At 41.9% G+C, this 20,609-nt stretch overlaps 2 long non-coding RNA genes across 2 annotated transcripts; one reads left to right on the forward strand and one right to left on the reverse strand.

Moving 5' to 3' along the window:
- Positions 1-6,602: 6,602 nt before the first annotated feature.
- Positions 6,603-7,890, reverse strand: LOC135016451 (uncharacterized). The gene is made up of 5 exons (XR_010214588.1): positions 7,853-7,890; positions 7,692-7,773; positions 7,412-7,573; positions 7,245-7,326; positions 6,603-6,947 (listed from the first exon to the last, which is right to left on the reverse strand). It is a non-coding gene; the product is annotated as an uncharacterized LOC135016451 (long non-coding RNA).
- An 11,217-nt stretch (positions 7,891-19,107) lies between these two features.
- LOC135016555 (uncharacterized) lies at positions 19,108-20,247 on the forward strand. Its single transcript, XR_010214625.1, has 5 exons — positions 19,108-19,164; positions 19,244-19,325; positions 19,444-19,609; positions 19,695-19,776; positions 20,074-20,247. It is a non-coding gene; the product is annotated as an uncharacterized LOC135016555 (long non-coding RNA).
- The last annotated feature ends 362 nt before the right edge of the window (positions 20,248-20,609 follow it).

Consider the following 20,609-nt stretch of genomic DNA (forward strand, 5'->3'; position numbering starts at 1 on the left):
AAGAAAATCGCATGAAAAAATAAGAATTTACTCACCGGTAATTCTATTTCTCATAGTCCGTAGTGGATGCTGGGAACTCCGTAAGAACCATGGGGAGTAGACGGGCTCCGCAGGAGACTGGGCACTCTAAAAGAAAGATTAGGTACTATCTGGTGTGCACTGGCTCCTCCCTCTATGCCCCTCCTCCAGACCTCAGTTAAGGAAACTGTGCCCGGAAGAGCTGACACAACAAGGAAAGGATTTGGAATCCAGGGTAAGACTCATACCAGCCACACCGTACAACTTGTGATAACCATACCCAGTTAACAGTATGAACAACAACTGAGCCTCAGTAACAGATGGCTCATAACAATAACCCTTTAGTTAAGCAATAACTATATACATGTATTGCAGAGAGTCCGCACTTGGGACGGGCGCCCAGCATCCACTACGGACTACGAGAAATAGAATTACCGGTGAGTAAATTCTTATTTTCTCTGACGTCCTAGTGGATGCTGGGAACTCTGTAAGGACCATGGGGATTATACCAAAGCTCCCAAACGGGCGGGAGAGTGCGGATGACTCTGCAGCACCGCATGAGCAAACTCAAGGTCCTCCTCAGCCAGGGTATCAAACTTGTAGAACTTAGCAAACTTGTTTGACCCCGACCAAGTAGCAGCTCGGCAAAGCTGTAAAGCCGAGACCCCTTGGGCAGCCGCCCAAGAAGAGCCCACCTTCCTTGTGGAATGGGCTTTCACCATTTTGGATGCGGCAATCCAGCCGCAGAGTGAACCAGCTGAATCGTGCTATAGATCCAGCGAACAATAGTCTGCTTCGAAGCAGGAGCACCAACCTTGTTGGCTGCATACAGAATAAACAGCGAGTCAGACTTTCTGACTCCCGCCTTTCTGGAAACATAAATTTTCAAAGCCCGGACTACGTCCAGCAACTTGGAATCCTCCAAGTCCCTAGTAGCCGCAGGCACCACAATAGGCTGGTTCAAATGAAACGATGATACCACCCTAGGAAGAAATTGGGGACGAGTCCTCAATTCTGCCCTGTCCATATGGAAGATCAGATAAGGGTTTTTACATGACAAAACCGCCAATACTGACACACGCCTAGCCGAAGCTAAGGCCAATAGCATGACCACTTTCCACGTGAGATATTTTAGCTCCATGGTCTTAAGTGGCTCAAACCAGTGGGATTTCAGGAAATCCAACACAACGTTAAGATCCCAAGGTGCCACCGGTGGCACAAAAGGAGGCTGAATATGCAGCACTTCCGGGACAACGTCTGAACTTCAGGCAGTGAAGCCCGTTCATCTTTAGAGAAAATGTATAGGGCCGAAATCTTGACCTTTATGGATCCTAATTTTAGGCCCATAGTCACTCCTGACTGTAGGAAGTGCAGGAATCGACCCCGCTGGAATTCCTCTGTAGGGCCTTCCCGGCCTCACACCAAGCAACCTATTTTCACCATATACAGTGAAAAAGTCTTGCTGTCACGTCTTTCCTAGCCTTTATCAGCGTAGGAATAACTGCATCCGGAATGCCCTTTTCCGCTAGGATCCGGCGTTCAACCGCCATGCCGCCAAATGCAGCCGCAGTAAATTTTGGAACAGACAGGGCCCCTGTTGCAACATGTCCTATCTGAGAGGCAGAAGCCCTGAGTCCTCTGAGAGCATTTCCTGCAGCTCCGGGTACAGAGTCCTTCTTGGCCAATTCGGAGCAAAGAATATTGTTTTTACTCCTCCTTTTATTACAATTCTCAGCCCTTGGGTATGAGAGGAAGAGGAGGGAATACAGAGATCGACTGGAACACCCACGGTGTTACTAGTGCGACCACAGCTATCACCTGAGGGTCCCTTGACCTGGCGTAATACCTTTTTTAGCTTTTTATTGAGGTGGGACGCCATCTAGTCCACCTTAGGCAGTTCCCATCAATTTGCAAACTGCGTGAAGACTTCCTGATGAAGTCCCCACTTTCCCGGGTGGAGGTCGTGCCTGCTGAGGAAGTCTGCTTCCCAGATGTCCACTCCCGGAACGAACACTGCTGACAGTGCGCTTACTTGATTCTCCGCCCAGCGAAGAATTCTGGTGGCTTCTACCCTCGCCACCCTGCTCCTTGTGCCGCCTTGGCGGTTTACATGAACCCCTGCGATCTGACTGGATCAAAACCGGTTGGTCGCGAAGCAGGATCTCCGCTTGACTTAGGGCGTTATATATGGCCCTTAGTTCCAGGATATTGATGTGAAGGCAAGTCAGTTGACTTGACCACAGACCTTGGAAATTTCTTCCCTGTGTAACTGCCCCCCACCCTCGGAGGCTTGCATCCGTGGTCACCAGGATCCAGTCCTGAATGCCGAATCTGCGGCCCTCGAGAAGGTGAGCACTCTGCAGCCGCCACAGGAGAGACACCCTGGCCCTGGGGGATAGGGTGATTAACCGATGCATCTGAAGAGGTGATCCGGACCACTTGTCCAGTAAGTCCAATTGGAAGGTCCTCGCATGGAACCTGCCTAAGGTGATGGCCTCGTATGATGCCACCATCCTTCCCAGGACTCGAGTGCAGTGATGCACTGACACCTGTTTTGGTTTTAATAGATTCCTGACCAGTGTCATGAGCTCCTGAGCTCTCTCTATCGGGAGATAACCCTTTTCTGGTCTGTGTCTAGGATCGTGCCTAAGAGAGGCAGATGAGCTGTAGGAACCAACTGCGACTTTGGAATATATAGAATCCAGCCGTGTTGCCGTTACACTTCCAGAGAAAGTGATACGCTGTTCAGCAACTGCTCTCTTGATCTCGCTTTTATGAGGAGATCGTCCAAGTACGTGATAATAGTGACACCTTGCTTCCGCAGGAGCACAATCATATCCGCCATTACCATGGGAATATTCTCGGGGCCGTGGAGAGACCAAACGGCAACATCTGAAATTGGTAATGACAATCCCGTACCGCAATTCTGAGGTACGCCTAATGAGGTGGATAAATGGGGACCTGAAGGTATGCATCCCTTATGTCCCGATTCACAATAAAGTCTCCCCCTTTTTAGGCTTGCACTGACCGCTCTTAGCGATTCCATCTTGAACTTGAACCTTCTCAGGTATATGTTCAGGGATTTTTAATTCAATATGGGTCTGACCGAACCGTCTGGTTTCGGGATTACAACATGGTCTAATAATAACACCCTCTTGTTGAAGGAGGGGATCCTTGACCACCACCTGTTAAAGATACAATTTGTGAATTGCAGTTAACACTGGCTCCCTCTCTTGGGGGGAAGCCCGCAGGGCCGTCGGTGAGGGGACATCTTCTCACAGTCCAGCTTGTATCCCTGAGACACAATACCTATTGCCCAGGGATCGAACAGGGAGTGAACCCACTTGTGGCTGAACTTACGAAGGCGTGTCCCCACCGGGCCTAGCTCCGCCTGTGGAGCCCCAGCGACATTGGTGGATTTTTGTAGGGGCCGGGGAGGACTTCTGTTCCTGGGAACTAGCTGCCCGGCTCTGACAAGAATGGACGCCCCTCAGACTTTCTTGTTTCTTTATACGAAAGGCTGCATTTAATAATGTTGTGCTTTCTTAGGCTGTGCAGGAATATAAGGCAAACTAGCAGAATTACCAGCTATAGCTGTGGAGACCAGGCCCGAGAACCCTTCTCCACACAATCCTCAGCCTTCCATATGCCTCTTAAGTCGGCATCATCTGTCCAATGCATATTCTACAGGACACGTCAAGCAGAGATCGACATAGCTTTGTCTCTAGGACCCAGTATACTTATGTCTCTTTGGGCATGCTTTATAACTATATATCTATCACTTAAGACAGCATTTTTAATATATTTATATTGCATACTAGGGTCTCATCTCTGCTGATAAGGTACCTGTCCACGCTGCCACAGCGCTATAAACCCATGCCGACACAATCGCCGGTCAGGGTAGTATACTAGAATGTGCACGCTATCTGCAGGATCCCTGAGAATAGCAAGTGCTACCGTCTGTGCAAACAGGACACCCCAGGGGAAGATTCTCAACATATCCTGGCCCTAGTAGGGAAAGGATACAGCCTGAGAATTCTCTTGTGGGAAGCTGCCGTCTCTTGTCTGGAGATTCCCGCTCTTTTTCCTCATGAGAGGAGGGAAATTTACCTCAGCATTCTTCCCCTTAAACATGTGTACTCTCGTGTCAGGGACAGATGAGTCATCAGTGATACGCAAATCATCTTTTATTTCAATAATCATATATTGAATACCTTCTAGCCATCTTGGCTGTAACTTTGCATTATCGTAGTCGACAGTGGAGTTAAACTCCATGTCGATACCAGTGTTTGTTATTATGGATAGTGAGCATTGAGAGACTCTGAAAGTCTCTGTGACATAGGGACAGAACTAGGTAGATTTCCTGTCTGTTCCCTAACCTTTTGTGCAATAAATTCACCTTAGCACTTACACATATCCAAACAGGTGTCGGTGTTGTCGACGGAGACACCCTCTCACACACATATCAGCTCTATCACCTCCTTAGAGGAGCCTTTTACCTCAGACATGTCGACACACATGTACCGACACACCACACACACAGGGGATTCTCTATTTGAGGACAGTTCCCCCACAAGGCCCTTTGGAGAGACAGAGAGAGAGTATGCCAGCACACACCCCAGCGCTATATAACCCAGGGATTACACTACAACTCAGTGTTTACCCAGTAGCTGCTGTATCTACAAATTTTGCGCCTAAATTTATGTGCGCCCTCTCTTTTCACCCTTTGTGTACCAGGATACTGCCAGGGAGAGCCTGGGGAGCTTCCTTCCAGCGGAGCTGTGAAGAGAAAATGGCGCTGGTGTGCTGAGGAAGAAGGCCCGGCCCCCTCAGCGGGGGGCTTCTGTCCTGTTTCTGACTAAAAATGGCGGGGGTTTTACACATATACAGTCACAGACTGTATTATGTGTATTTATTGCCAAAAGGTATTCTTATTGCTGCCCAGGGCGCCCCCCCCCCCCCCCAGCGCCCTGCACCCTACAGTGACCGGAGTGTGTGTTGTGCAGTGGGAGCAATGGCGCACAGCTGCAGTGCTGTGCGCTACCTTAATGAAGACCGGAGTCTTCTGCCGACGATTTTATCTCCTTCTTCTGTCTTCTGTCTTCTGGCTCTGCAAGGAAGGGTGACGGCGGCGCGGCTCCGGGAACGGACGATCGAGGTCAGGCCCTGTGTTCGAACCCTCTGGAGCTAATGGTGTCCAGTAGCCTAAGAAGCACAAGCTAGCTGCACGCAGGTAGGTTTGCTTCTCTCCCCTCAGTCCCACGTAGCAGTGAGTCTGTTGCCAGCAGATCTCACTGAAAATAAAAAACCTAACAAATACTTTCTTTCTAGCAAGCTCAGGAGAGCCCACTAGGTGCATCCAGCTCTGGCCGGGCACAGATTCTAACTGAGGTCTGGAGGAGGGGCATAGAGGGAGGAGCCAGTGCACACCAGATAGTACCTAATCTTTCTTTTAGAGTGCCCAGTCTCCTGCGGAGCCCGTCTATTCCCCATGGTCCTTACGGAGTTCCCAGCATCCACTAGGACGTCAGAGAAAAATAAAATAAAAGCATCAAAGTTCCATGCATGGCTCAAGGAAAGTGGCATTATAGTCACTTTAGAAATGGTGCGCTATCATGCTTTCAAGAGAACACCCAGATTTGCATTTCCTACAAAATGCACATGGTATGTACTGTAATGTTTAACTGACTTACTGTATACAATAGTCAATTTTGTTGTAATAGTAAAGAAAAAAAAGGAACACTTTATCCTCCTGTGATTGTGCTGTTCATTAATTCGTATTTTTCATACTGTTTTGTACTGTAGGAGAGTGCAAGAAATTGTGGAGGAACTAACTTGTGAGGTTAATGAGCGTACTGTTTCACAAATAAATGAATTCTCCATTCCAAGTATGACCTGGACATATCGATCACCAGCATTAGAAGGATGCATAAGCAAAATGGGATGGACCTTTGGCGCTACAAGGTAAAATACTGAAAGCAGTATAAAGCATAAATGCACACTTATTCACAGTTAATAATCCCTTGATAAATGATAAAAGAATGGCATAAATAATTATACAGAGTGTATAATATATATATTTATATAAATGTGCGTTTCAAGCAGTAATCCCAATAATCAGAACCAGTAGCTGGTGCCTTTCTACAGTAGGTAATACGGCGGGCCCAATCTATACCAACAGTCAGGCGGAACACAGATGACTAAACAGGCAACAGGCAGTTGTAAATTCAACGTTTTGATTCAGTTTACTCCGTCATCAGGTTGAAGTAAACTGCTTCGAAATGTTGCATTTACAACTGCCTGTTGCCTGTTTATTCATCTGAGTGCCGTCTGACTGTTGATATACAGTGTATATACATACATACATACATACATACATACATATAGTATACTGAATACAATACAGTATATACTGTACAGGTATATACTATATTGTGTATACCCTGTACACTAATTATATATATATATATATTAGTATGTTCCCTTAGTGCGCTCTTATTATACACTACTGAAATGTCTTATTACTTTATGTCAGTTAGTAAACTCAGACACTAACATAAATACTATTATATTTCCAAACGGGAAAGCAAGCTTCAACACAGAGAGAATCCTTTGTCGGTAAGGATCAAAAATAGATAAAAGAAGAAATATCTCTATGGAGCGCTCTTATTCTATAATCTGATATAATTAGATGACTGTTGGTGGATGTTATATAAAGAGAGGATGACCTTACACATTTATACACCCATATTAGAATCACATATCTCTTTATTAAAAGATTTTGATTTAAAACTTATCATAAAACTTTTCCTTTTCTTTTACATTGGAGATACAATTGTATATTTCAACATTATTTGTATAAGGAAAAAAACAATATAATGAGCTTTCACCCAACGCGTTTCGTCTATATCGACTTCTTCAGGGGTGTTCTTCAGGGTGCAATCCAAAAACAAAAAATATATAAAACAAGCATGAATAAGAAGGAACATTGATGCAGAGAAGAATATGCATATCGCAATATGGTCATATTATCCCTATTTGAACAAACTGATATTGTATGTGACAATGATTTTATGAGTTATACAAGAAACTGCTTACATACTCTCTTGCACATTATTAAAAATTATTTTAAAGACCATCAAAACACATTATGATAATAGTTGTCTGCTGAATCACTCCATAATCAGTAAGCCAGACAATTGACCCATCAGTATAATTGTACTCACTTCTAAATAACAGCTCTCTGTTTATATTGGAATAACTGTAGTATTCAAAAGGTATGAAGTTCTAATTGAACCAAAGTTGTACCTGAGTTAGAAAAGTGGAGACCAAATCTTAATATAACCCATTTTCAAATATATTGGCAAAATTGTATTTATTTTAATATACTTACTGAAAAATATTACCAAGTTGAAAAAACTTGAAGAAAATTATTCCCAGAATATGATAGCGTTTATTGGGATTCCTTATTATAGGCCACCTAATGAATTATATTCCTCTCCAGCATGTAGATATATATTTCATTCATTTTTCTTGGCTCATTGGGTTGGCATTTCTAACAAGAACAGAACAATAATTAATTATCTCCTACAATATTCAATTCATAAAAGTTGGAGTTAGTAACTATTTATAATTTATTTATAATTATTTTTAATTTATAAAGCTTAGCTTACCCTCAGTTTTTCAAAGTATCAGTGAAGTCCAACAGAAGGGATCCACTTGTAAACTTAGGATAAAAATATCCCTTTAATTTTCCTAATGGGGACAGAGTATTACTTAACATCTTATTTCTAACCAGACTGCAATCAAGTGAAGAGTGGCCATATTTGCTTACCAGCAGTTGTCCCATAGGTCTGCCTGCATAGGTATCCAATATTGGAATGAAGACTAAGCTCACATTCTCCCTATTTAAGCTCCACAGCCTGTTACATCACTTCCTGTTATAGCTTTTTAATTGTTTAATTGATATTTTTACTCTAATCTTTTATTATGTATTTCAAATTGAAATAAAAGAACCTTTATTAAATGGAATGGTTTTATTCATGATACCTGATTGAAATAACTGTGTTATTAAGTAGAATTAAGTTCATAATAAAGAGTTTAGACCAAATTGATTTTTCTAATTGGCATAGAAGCAAAGAGATGCTTCCTATATGAGTTCCAAGCCTCTTTGTGGCTGGGATGACATCATCGCACATCCGGTTGCTTGGCAACTGTTGGAATTGTTTATTACATATCCCCAGTGCAGAAAAATAAAAATAAATAAATAAAAATAAATTATAAAAATTAAATAAATATATTAAAAATAATTAAATAATAAATAAATAAAAATAAAATTAAATAAAATAAAAAAAATAAAAATAAAAAAATAAAAATAATAAAAAAATAAAAATAAAATTAAAATAAAAAAATTAAATTAAAATTAAAGATAATAATAATAATAATAATAATAATAATAATAAAAATAATAAAATAAATAAAAAAAATATATATTAAAATTATAAATGCTTCCTATGGGCATGACACTCAAATGTGTCGTCGGCGTGTGCGCCCCGTTGCCGGGCGACGAGCGTGACATGAATGTTTATGCTCCGTCACTTGGCCTCATGCGCGATGTTTATTACATTTCCTCAGTGCGGAAAAACTGCTTCCTATGGGCATAAGACAATCAACTGTATCGTCAGTATGTACGCCCGTTGCCGAGCAACGAGCGTGACATGGATGTGTGCGCTCTGTTGTTTGGCCTCACGTGGATACATACGTCCCGCTGCTAAGACACAGGATGAATGCTATTAAAGACGCCTCCCGTATTTCGTTTCCTAGCAACCAATTATGCTGAGATACGGGGTAAGCGCTACTCGGAGCGCTTCCCATAAATCTCCTGGCAACCATTTTTTGCAGGATTCGCGCTACTTAGAGCGCTACCTGCTTGTATTTGTCTGACTCCTGTGTTATTTATATAGAATATGTGCTATTAATAGTACCTCCTATATATAGTATATAACTCCTCACGTAGTATTTGATATTAATATACCTATTCCTTATCAATAAAATTAGATGTTAACATTAAACACCCCATTATAATATTAATGAATTAATGAAGATTAAGATACTTGATGTTAGTTTAAACTGGGAACTGCAGTTGAAATATGTAAAAAATATACATTTATAGGGGTTGCTTATAATATCTCCTGGCATTCCCATACATTTAACAACTTCATATATTCATAGATTGTTTTAACACTTATTAACTTCATATATTATAGATTATTTTGACACTTGCAATTAATTCATTACATATTTAAAAAATCCTCATTAGTGTGAAAAAATAATAATAAAAAAAAATCTAATTAATTTGATTAGGTTATAGTGCTGTGAACAATTTGTACATAATAATACTGAATGGTGAAAGTAATTGAATATATTAACCCTATTGCTTAATGGGTCATTAATTAAGTGCTCATTAATAGTGAACTTAATTTGTGTAACTTTCTTTTTATAACTTAGTACTCGCTAATAGTAAACAAATTCAATTGATTTTGTTGTTATTCAATTTAATATAATTTTTTCCTTAATCCTTAATGGATGAAACATTAATGTTAATTGTCTTTAGTGTTCTACCTTATTACACTTATAATTTATATAATTGCCAACCACTTTAAGACTTAATTAAGTTACTAATATTTCTCAAAAAAAAAAAAAAACAATTCACCATAAATTTGGTTACCTTTTAGTGTCATACCCCTTTATTATTAAATAAAAATATGAATTAGTTGTAATTGACCTTTAATACTACAATATATTTTTACTGGAGTCATTCAAATGACAAGCATTTTCCAAATAGAGCAAATTAATGTACAAAGGGACAATAACAAACAGACCAAATTAGTATGAAAAGGGACAATAACAAAAATAAACACATGACCCTGAGTAAACAAACTCATCTTATTGTCATCTTAAATTTTATAATAGCAAATAATTTTATATATAAGGAGCTAAATATAATTGATACCGTATCTATATTAGAGAAATAATTGATACAGTATCAATTATATTTAGCTCCTTATATATAAAATTATTTGCTATTATAAAATTTAAGATGACAATAAGATGAGTTTGTTTACTCAGGGTCATGTGTTTATTTTTGTTATTGTCCCTTTTCATACTAATTTGGTCTGTTTGTTATTGTCCCTTTGTACATTAATTTGCTCTATTTGGAAAATGCTTGTCATTTGAATGACTCCAGTAAAAATATATTGTAGTATTAAAGGTCAATTACAACTAATTCATATTTTTATTTAATAATAAGGGGGTATGACACTAAAAGGTAACCAACTTTATGGTGAATTGTTTTGTTTTGTTTTTGAGAAATATTAGTAACTTAATTAAGTCTTAAAGTTGTTGGCAATTATATAAATTATAAGTGTAATAAGGTAGAACACTAAAGACAATTAACATTAATGTTTCATCCATTAAGGATTAAGTAAAAAATTATATTAAATTGAATAACAACAAAATCAATTGAATTTGTTTACTATTAGCGAGTACTAATTTATAAAAAGAAAGTTACACAAATTAAGTTCACTATTAATGAGCACTTAATTAATGACCCATTAAGCAATAGGGTTAATATATTCAATTACTTTCACCATTCAGTATTATTATGTACAAATTGTTCACAGCACTATAACCTAATCAAATTAATTAGATTTTTTTTTATTATTATTTTTTCACACTAATGAGGATTTTTTAAATATGTAATGAATTAATTGCAAGTGTCAAAATAATCTATAATATATGAAGTTAATAAGTGTTAAAACAATCTATGAATATATGAAGTTGTTAAATGTATGGGAATGCCAGGAGATATTATAAGCAACCCCTATAAATGTATATTTTTTACATATTTCAACTGCAGTTCCCAGTTTAAACTAACATCAAGTATCTTAATCTTCGTTAATTCATTAATATTATAATGGGGTGTTTAATGTTAACATCTAATTTTATTGATAAGGAATAGGTATATTAATATCAAATACTACGTGAGGAGTTATATACTATATATAGGAGGTACTATTAATAGCACATATTCTATATAAATAACACAGGAGTCAGACAAATACAAGCAGGTAGCGCTCTAAGTAGCGCGAATCCTGCAAAAAATGGTTGCCAGGAGATTTATGGGAAGCGCTCCGAGTAGCGCTTACCCCGTATATCAGCATAATTGGTTGCTAGGAAACTAAATACGGGAGGCGTCTTTAATAGCATTCATCCTGTGTCTTAGCAGCGGGACGTACGTATCGACGTGAGGCCAAACAACAGAGCGCACACATCCATGTCGCGCTCGTTGCTCGGCAACGGGAGTACATACTGACGACACAGTTGATTGTCTTATGCCCATAGGAAGCAGTTTTTCCGCACTGAGGAAATGTAATAAACATCGCGCATGAGGCCAAGTGACGGAGCATAAACATTCATGTCACGCTCGTCGCCCGGCAATGGGGTGCACACGCCGACGACACATTTGAGTGTCATGCCCATAGGAAGCATTTATAATTTTAATATATATTTCTCTGACGTCCTAGTGGATGCTGGGAACTCCGAAAGGACCATGGGGAATAGCGGCTCCGCAGGAGACTGGGCACAAAAGTAAAAGCTTTAGGACTACCTGGTGTGCACTGGCTTCTCCCCCTATGACCCTCCTCCAAGCCTCAGTTAGATTTTTGTGCCTGAACGAGAAGGGTGCACACTAGGTGGCTCTCCTGAGCTGCTTAGTGAAAAAGTTTAAGTATAGGTTTTTTATTTTCAGTGAATCCTGCTGGCAACAGGTTCACTGCAACGAGGGACTAAGGGGAGAAGAAGCGAACTCACCTGCGTGCAGAGTGGATTGGGCTTCTTAGGCTACTGGACATTAGCTCCAGAGGGACGATCACAGGCCCAGCCATGGATGGGTCCCAGAGCCGCGCCGCCGGCCCCCTTACAGAGCCAGAAGACTGAAGAGGTCCGGAAAATCGGCGGCAGAAGACGTCCTGTCTTCAATAAGGTAGCGCACAGCACCGCAGCTGTGCGCCATTGCTCTCAGCACACTTCACACTCCGGTCACTGAGGGTGCAGGGCGCTGGGGGTGGCGCCCTGATACGCAATAAAAACACCTTAGATGGCAAAAAATACATCACATATAGCTCCTGGTCTATATGGATGCGTTTAACCCCTGCCAATTTTTCCTTAAAAAAGCGGGAGAAAGGCCGCCGAGAAGGGGGCGGAGCCTATCTCCTCAGCACACTGGCGCCATTTTTCCTCACAGCTCCGTTGGAGGGAAGCTCCCTGACTCTCCCCTGCAGTCCTGCACTACAGAAACAGGGTAAAACAAGAGAGGGGGGGCACTAATTTGGCAGATAAATCTATACAGCAGCTATATAAGGGAAAAACACTTATATAAGGTTATCCCTGTATATATATAGTGCTCTGGTGTGTGCTGGCAAATTCTCCCTCTGTCTCCCCAAAGGGCTAGTGGGGTCCTGTCCTCTATCAGAGCATTCCCTGTGTGTGTGCTGTGTGTCGGTACGTTGTGTCGACATGTATGAGGAGGAAAATGGTATGGAGGCGGAGCAATTGCCTGTAATAGTGATGTCACCCCCTAGGGAGTCGACACCTGACTGGATGGTCTTATGGAAGGAATTACGTGATAGTGTCAGCACTTTACAAAAGACTGTTGACGACATGAGACAGCCGGCAAATCAGTTATTACCTGTACAGGCGTCTCAAACACCGTCAGGGGCTCTAAAGCGCCCGTTACCTCAGATGGTCGACACAGACCCAGACACGGACACTGACTCCAGTGTCGACGGTGAGGAAACAAACGTATTTTCCAGTAGGGCCACACGTTACATGATCACGGCAATGAAGGAGGTTTTGAACATTTCTGATACTACAAGTACCACAAAAAAGGGTATTGTGTGGGGTGTGAAAAAACTACCCGTAGTTTTTCCTGAATCAGATGAATTAAATGAGGTGTGTGATGAAGCGTGGGTTTCCCCCGATAAAAAACTGCTAATTTCTAAAAAATTATTGGCATTATACCCTTTCCCGCCAGAGGTTAGGCGCGTTGGGAAACACCCCCTAGGGTAGATAAGGCGCTCACACGCTTATCAAAACAAGTGGCGTTACCGTCTCCTGATACGGCCGCCCTCAAGGAACCAGCTGATAGGAAGCTGGAAAATATCCTAAAAAGTAAATACACACATACTGGTATTATACTGCGACCAGCAATCGCCTCAGCCTGGATGTGCAGTGCTGGGGTGGCTTGGTCGGATTCCCTGACTGAAAATATTGATACCCTGGACAGGGACAGTATATTATTGACTATAGAGCATTTAAAGGATGCATTTCTATATATGCGAGATGCACAGAGGGATATTTGCACTCTGGCATCAAGAGTAAGTGCGCTGTCCATTTCTGCCAGAAGAGGGTTATGGACGCGACAGTGGTCAGGTGATGCGGATTCCAAACGGCATATGGAAGTATTGCCGTATAAAGGGGAGGAGTTATTTGGGGTCGGTCTATCGGACCTGGTGGCCACGGCAACGGCTGGGAAATCCACCTTTTTACCCCAGGTCACCTCTCAGCAGAAAAAGACACCGTCTTTTCAGGCTCAGTCCTTTCGTCCCCATAAGGGCAAGCGGGCAAAAGGCCACTCATATCTGCCCCGGGGCAGAGGAAGGGGAAAAAGACTGCAGCAGGCAGCCTCTTCCCAGGAATAGAAGCCCTCCCCCGCTTCTGCCAAGTCCTCAGCATGACGCTGGGGCCTTACAAGCGGACTCAGGCACGGTGGGGGCCCGTCTCAAAAATTTCAGCGCGCAGTGGGCTCACTCCCAAGTGGACCCCTGGATCCTGCAGGTAGTATCTCAGGGGTACAAATTGGAATTCGAGACGTCTCCCCCTCGCCGGTTCCTGAAGTCTGCTTTACCAACGTCTCCCTCCGACAGGGAGGCGGTATTGGAAGCCATTCACAAGCTGTATTCCCAGCAGGTGATAATCAAGGTACCCCTCCTACAACAGGGAAAGGGGTATTATTCCACGCTGTTTGTGGTACCGAAGCCGGACGGCTCGGTGAGACCTATTTTAAATCTGAAATCCTTGAACACTTACATTCAAAGGTTCAAATTCAAGATGGAGTCACTCAGAGCAGTGATAGCGAACCTGGAAGAAGGGGACTATATGGTGTCTCTGGACATCAAGGATGCTTACCTCCATGTCCCAATTTGCCCTTCTCACCAAGGGTACCTCAGGTTTGTGGTACAGAACTGTCACTATCAGTTTCAGACGCTGCCGTTTGGATTGTCCACGGCACCCCGGGTCTTTACCAAGGTAATGGCCGAAATGATGATTCTTCTTCGAAGAAAAGGCGTCTTAATTATCCCTTACTTGGACGATCTCCTGATAAGGGCAAGGTCCAGAGAACAGTTAGAGGTCGGAGTAGCACTATCTCAAGTAGTACTACGACAGCACGGGTGGATTCTAAATATTCCAAAATCGCAGCTGATTCCGACGACACGTCTGCTGTTCCTAGGGATGATTCTGGACACAGTCCAGAAAAAGGTGTTTCTCCAGGAGGAGAAAGCCAGGGAGTTATCCGACCTAGTCAGGAACCTCTGTCACAACTGAGGGCCTGAGCTGACGGGAGGCAGCCTCAGTTGTAGGGGCTGAGATGTACCGGAACCTGGGAGGTTGTATCAGACCCCTGGACATGTAAGTAACATGAATAATAACTGCCCGAAGGCGTGACCACGACAACTTGGATAAAAGTCAATGATGTTTATTATGACAACTCCGCAACACAGCAGCAGTAAAAGAAAACGTAAAAGTCAGCAAAGAATAAATACAGTTCCTGGGTACTACAGGATGGCAGGAGCCACAGGGCACTGGTAGTGTGAGATAGTTCTTATGATCTTCTAGATGGAAAGTCCTTACCAGGCCCGACTGTAGCAATGGAGATAACCCAGGATTGTGCCAGCTGGTGTTCCAGGAAAAGCTGGGTTGCTGAAGATAAAACAGCTGCTGTGGATACTGGCTGGAACCAGACTGTTGTTAGCACGGAGTGGATACTGGCTGGAACCAGTTAAATAATAAATGAACTTGGGAGCGATGAAATATGAACTGAAATGTAGAACTTGAGAGCGGAGAAATTATAATACCGGTGGAGAGTGGTAAAGTGTAGAAAGGACACCGGCCCTTTAAGGGAAGCTGTACTCTGCTGGAAGCTGAGCTGGAAGCAGGTAATGTTGTAGCTGGAAACAGATGAATCCACAATGGATTGGAGAGTCAGGCTACACCGCAGGTGGAATGCTGGTGCGGGTCTCTATGGTGGAAGTCTTGAGACAGGAGCTGGAACCTGGAAGACAATCACAGGAGAGAGACAGACAGGAACTAGGTTTGACAACCAAAGCACTGACGCCTTCCTTGCTCAGGCACAGTGTATTTATACCTGCAGCAAGGAAGGGATTGGCTAGGCAATTATGCAGATTATCAATACTGAGAACAGATTGGTGGAAATGATCAGCTGACAGAATCCAAGATGGCTGCGCCCATGCAGACACTTGGAGGGAAGTTTGGTTTGTAATCCATGTGGTAATGAAAACAGTAATGGCGGCGCCGGCCACCGGAGACAGGAGGCGCCAGGCTGACAGATGCACATCCAACCACGCGGACACAGCGGAGGCCGCGGCTGACGTAATCGCCACTCAGACACTCTGCATGCAGAAGTTCAGGGACGGCGGCAGAGGCCGCGGGAGACGCCATGCCAGGTGTAATATGGCGTTTACTGTGACAGCGTCCCAGAGTGACAGGAGAGGATACAGGAATGTACACATCAGGATAACAGATGGAATCCGGTCCTGGAGCGCTGAGCCAGCCTTAGGAGGCATCTGATGGGTAAGAAATGGCGTCCAGATACCCGGATCGTGACAACCTCCTAAAACCAGGCCAAGTGTCAGTACATCAATGCACAAGGGTCCTGGGAAAAATGGTGGCTTCATACGAAGCGATTCCATTCGGCAGATTCCACGCAAGAACTTTTCAGTGGGATCTGCTGGACAAATGGTCCGGATCGCATCTTCAAATGCATCAGCGGATAACCCTGTCTCAAGGACAAGGGTGTCTCTCCTGTGGTGGTTGCAGAGTGCTCATCTTCTAGAGGGCCGCAGATTCGGCATTCAGGACTGGGTCCTGGTAAACACGGATGCCAGCCTGAGAGGCTGGGGAGCAGTCACACAGGGAAGAAATTTCCAGGGCTTGTGGTCAAGCATGGAAACGTCACTTCACATAAATATCCTGGAACTAAGGGCCATTTACAATGCCCTAAGTCAGGCAAGGCCTCTGCTTCAGGGTCAGCCGGTGTTGATCCAGTCGGACAACATCACGGCAGTCGCCCACGTAAACAGACAGGGCGGCACAAGAAGCAGGAGGGCAATGACGGAAGTTGCAAGGATTCTTCGCTGGGCGGAAAATCATGTGATAGCACTGTCAGCAGTGTTCATTCCGGGAGTGGACAACTGGGAAGCAGACTTCCTCAGCAGACACGACCTCCACCCGGGGGAGTGGGGACTTCACCCAGAAGTCTTCCACATGATTGTGAACCGTTGGGAAAAACCAAAGGTGGACATGATGGCGTCCCGCCTCAACAAAAAACTGGACAGATATTGCGCCAGGTCAAGGGACCCTCAGGCAATAGCTGTGGACGCTCTGGTAACACCGTGGGTGTACCAGTCAGTGTATGTGTTCCCTCCTCTGCCTCTCATACCCAAGGTACTGAGAATCATAAGAAGGAGAGGAGTAAGGACTATACTCGTGGCTCCGGATTGGCCAAGAAGGACTTGGTACCCGGAACTTCAAGAGATGCTCACGGAGGACCCGTGGCCTCTACCTCTAAGAAAGGACCTGCTCTAGCAGGGACCCTGTCTGTTCCAAGACTTACCGCGGCTGCGTTTGACGGCATGGCGGTTGAACGCCGGATCCTGAAGGAAAAAGGCATTCCGGATGAAGTCATCCCTACCCTGATCAAAGCCAGGAAGGATGTAACTGTGCAACATTATCACCGTATTTGGCATAAATATGTTGCGTGGTGTGAGGCCAGTAAGGCCCCTACAGAGGAATTTCAACTGGGTCGTTTCCTGCATTTCCTGCAAACAGGACTGTCTATGGGCCTAAAATTAGGGTCCATTAAGGTTCAAATTTCGGCCCTGTCGATATTCTTCCAGAAAGAACTAGCTTCAGTTCCTGAAGTTCAGACGTTTGTCAAGGGGGTACTGCATATACAGCCTCCTTTTGTGCCTCCAGTGGCACCTTGGGATCTCAATGTAGTTTTGGGGTTCCTAAAATCACATTGGTTTGAACCACTCACCACTGTGGACTTAAAATATCTCACATGGAAAGTGGTAATGCTGTTAGCCCTGGCTTCAGCCAGGCGTGTCTCAGAATTGGCGGCTTTATCCTATAAAAGCCCTTACCTAATTTTTCATACGGACAGGGCAGAATTGAGGACTCGTCCTCAATTTCTCCCTAAGGTGGTTTCAGCATTTCACTTAAACCAGCCTATTGTGGTACCTGCGGCTACTAGGGACTTGGAGGATTCCAAGTTGCTGGACGTAGTCAGGGCCCTGAAAATATATGTTTCCAGGACGGCTGGAGTCAGAAAATCTGACTCGCTGTTTATCCTGTATGTACCCAACAAGCTGGGTACTCCTGCTTCTAAGCAGACTATTGCTCGTTGGATTTGTAGTACAATTCAGCTTGCACATTCTGTGGCAGGCCTGCCACAGCCAAAATCTGTAAAAGCCCATTCCACACGGAAAGTGGGCTCATCTTGGGCGGCTGCCCGAGGGGTCTCGGCTTTACAACTTTGCCGAGCAGCTACTTGGTCAGGGGCAAACACGTTTGCTAAATTCTACAAATTTGATACCCTGGCTGAGGAGGACCTGGAGTTCTCTCATTCGGTGCTGCAGAGTCATCCGCACTCTCCCGCCCATTTGGGAGCTTTGGTATAATCCCCATGGTCCTTTCGGAGTTCCCAGCATCCACTAGGACGTCAGAGAAAATAAGAATTTACTTACCGATAATTCTATTTCTCATAGTCCGTAGTGGATGCTGGGCGCCCATCCCAAGTGCGGATTGTCTGCAATACTTGTACATAGTTATTGTTACAAAAATCGGGTTATTATTGTTGTGAGTCATCTTTTCAGAGGCTCCTCTGTTATCATGCTGTTAACTGGGTTCAGATCACAAGTTGTACGGTGTGATTGGTGTGGCTGGTATGAGTCTTACCCGGGATTCAAAATCCTTCCTTATTGTGTACGCTCGTCCGGGCACAGTATCCTAACTGAGGCTTGGAGGAGTGTCATAGGGGGGGGAGCCAGTGCACACCAGGTAGTCCTAAAGCTTTTACTTTTGTGCCCAGTCTCCTGCGGAGCCGCTATTCCCCATGGTCCTTTCGGAGTTCCCAGCATCCACTACGGACTATGAGAAATAGAATTATCGGTAAGTAAATTCTTATTTTTTTATTATTTTTATTATTATTATTATTTTTAATTTTAATTTAATTTTTTTATTTTAATTTTATTTTTATTTATTTTTTTATTTTTTTTAATTAATTTTATTTTTATTTATTTATTATTTAATTATTTTTAATATATTTATTTAATTTTTATAATTTATTTTTATTTATTTATTTTTATTTTTCTGCACTGGGGATATGTAATAAACAATTCCAACAGTTGCCAAGCAACCGGATGTGCGATGATGTCATCCCAGCCACAAAGAGGCTTGGAACTCATATAGGAAGCATCTCTTTGCTTCTATGCCAATTAGAAAAATCAATTTGGTCTAAACTCTTTATTATGAACTTAATTCTACTTAATAACACAGTTATTTCAATCAGGTATCATGAATAAAACCATTCCATTTAATAAAGGTTCTTTTATTTCAATTTGAAATACATAATAAAAGATTAGAGTAAAAATATCAATTAAACAATTAAAAAGCTATAACAGGAAGTGATGTAACAGGCTGTGGAGCTTAAATAGGGAGAATGTGAGCTTAGTCTTCATTCCAATATTGGATACCTATGCAGGCAGACCTATAGGACAACTGCTGGTAAGCAAATATGGCCACTCTTCACTTGATTGCAGTCTGGTTAGAAATAAGATGTTAAGTAATACTCTGTCCCCATTAGGAAAATTAAAGGGATATTTTTATCCTAAGTTTACAAGTGGATCCCTTCTGTTGGACTTCACTGATACTTTGAAAAACTGAGGGTAAGCTAAGCTTTATAAATTAAAAATAATTATACATAAATTATAAATAGTTACTAACTCCAACTTTTATGAATTGAATATTGTAGGAGATAATTAATTATTGTTCTGTTCTTGTTAGAAATGCCAACCCAATGAGCCAAGAAAAATGAATGAAATATATATCTACATGCTGGAGAAGAATATAATTCATTAGGTGGCCTATAATAAGGAATCCCAATAAACGCTATCATATTCTGGGAATAATTTTCTTCAAGTTTTTTTAACTTGGTAATAAATATTTTTCAGTAAGTATATTAAAATAAATACAATTTTGCCAATATATTTGAAAATGGGTTATATTAAGATTTGGTCTCCCCTTTTCTAACTCAGGTACAACTTAGGTTCAATTAGAACTTCATACCTTTTGAATACTACAGTTATTACAATATAAACGGAGAGCTGTTATTTAGAAGTGAGTACAATTATACTGATGGGTCAATTGTCTGGCTTACTGATTATGGAGTGATTCAGCAGACAACTATTATCATAATGTGTTTTGATGGTCTTGAAAATAATTTTTAATAATGTGCAAGAGAGTATGTAAGCAGTTTCTTGTATAACTCATAAAATCATTGTCACATACAATATCAGTTTGTTCAAATAGGGATAATATGACCATATTGCGATATGCATATTCTTCTCTGCATCAATGTTCCTTCTTATTCATGCTTGTTTTATATATTTTTTGTTTTTGGATTGCACCCTGAAGAACACCCCTGAAGAAGTCGATATAGACGAAACGCGTTGGATGAAAGCTCATTATATTGTTTTTTTCCTTATACAAATAATGTTGAAATATACAATTGTATCTCCAATGTAAAAGGAAAAGTTTTATGATCAGTTTTAAATCAAAATCTTTTAATAAAGAGATATGTGATTCTAATATGGGTGTATAAATGTGTAAGGTCATCCTCTCTTTATATAACATCCACCAACAGTCATCTAATTATATCATATTATAGAATAAGAGCGCTCCATAGAGATATTTCTATATATATATATATATATATATATATATATATATATATATATATATATATATATATATATATATATATATATATATATATATATACTGTTTACTATATATACTGTGTGTGTGTATATACATATATATATACAGTAATGTGTATATACAGTATAATGTATATACAGTGTGCAGAGTATAATGTACATACAGTCTACTGTATATACTGTAATTTATTTCATTACTGTACAGTATATGATTAATTATTTATGGCTCTT

This window comes from Pseudophryne corroboree, chromosome 1 (assembly GCF_028390025.1).
Source record: "Pseudophryne corroboree isolate aPseCor3 chromosome 1, aPseCor3.hap2, whole genome shotgun sequence".
Taxonomy (NCBI): domain Eukaryota; kingdom Metazoa; phylum Chordata; class Amphibia; order Anura; family Myobatrachidae; genus Pseudophryne; species Pseudophryne corroboree.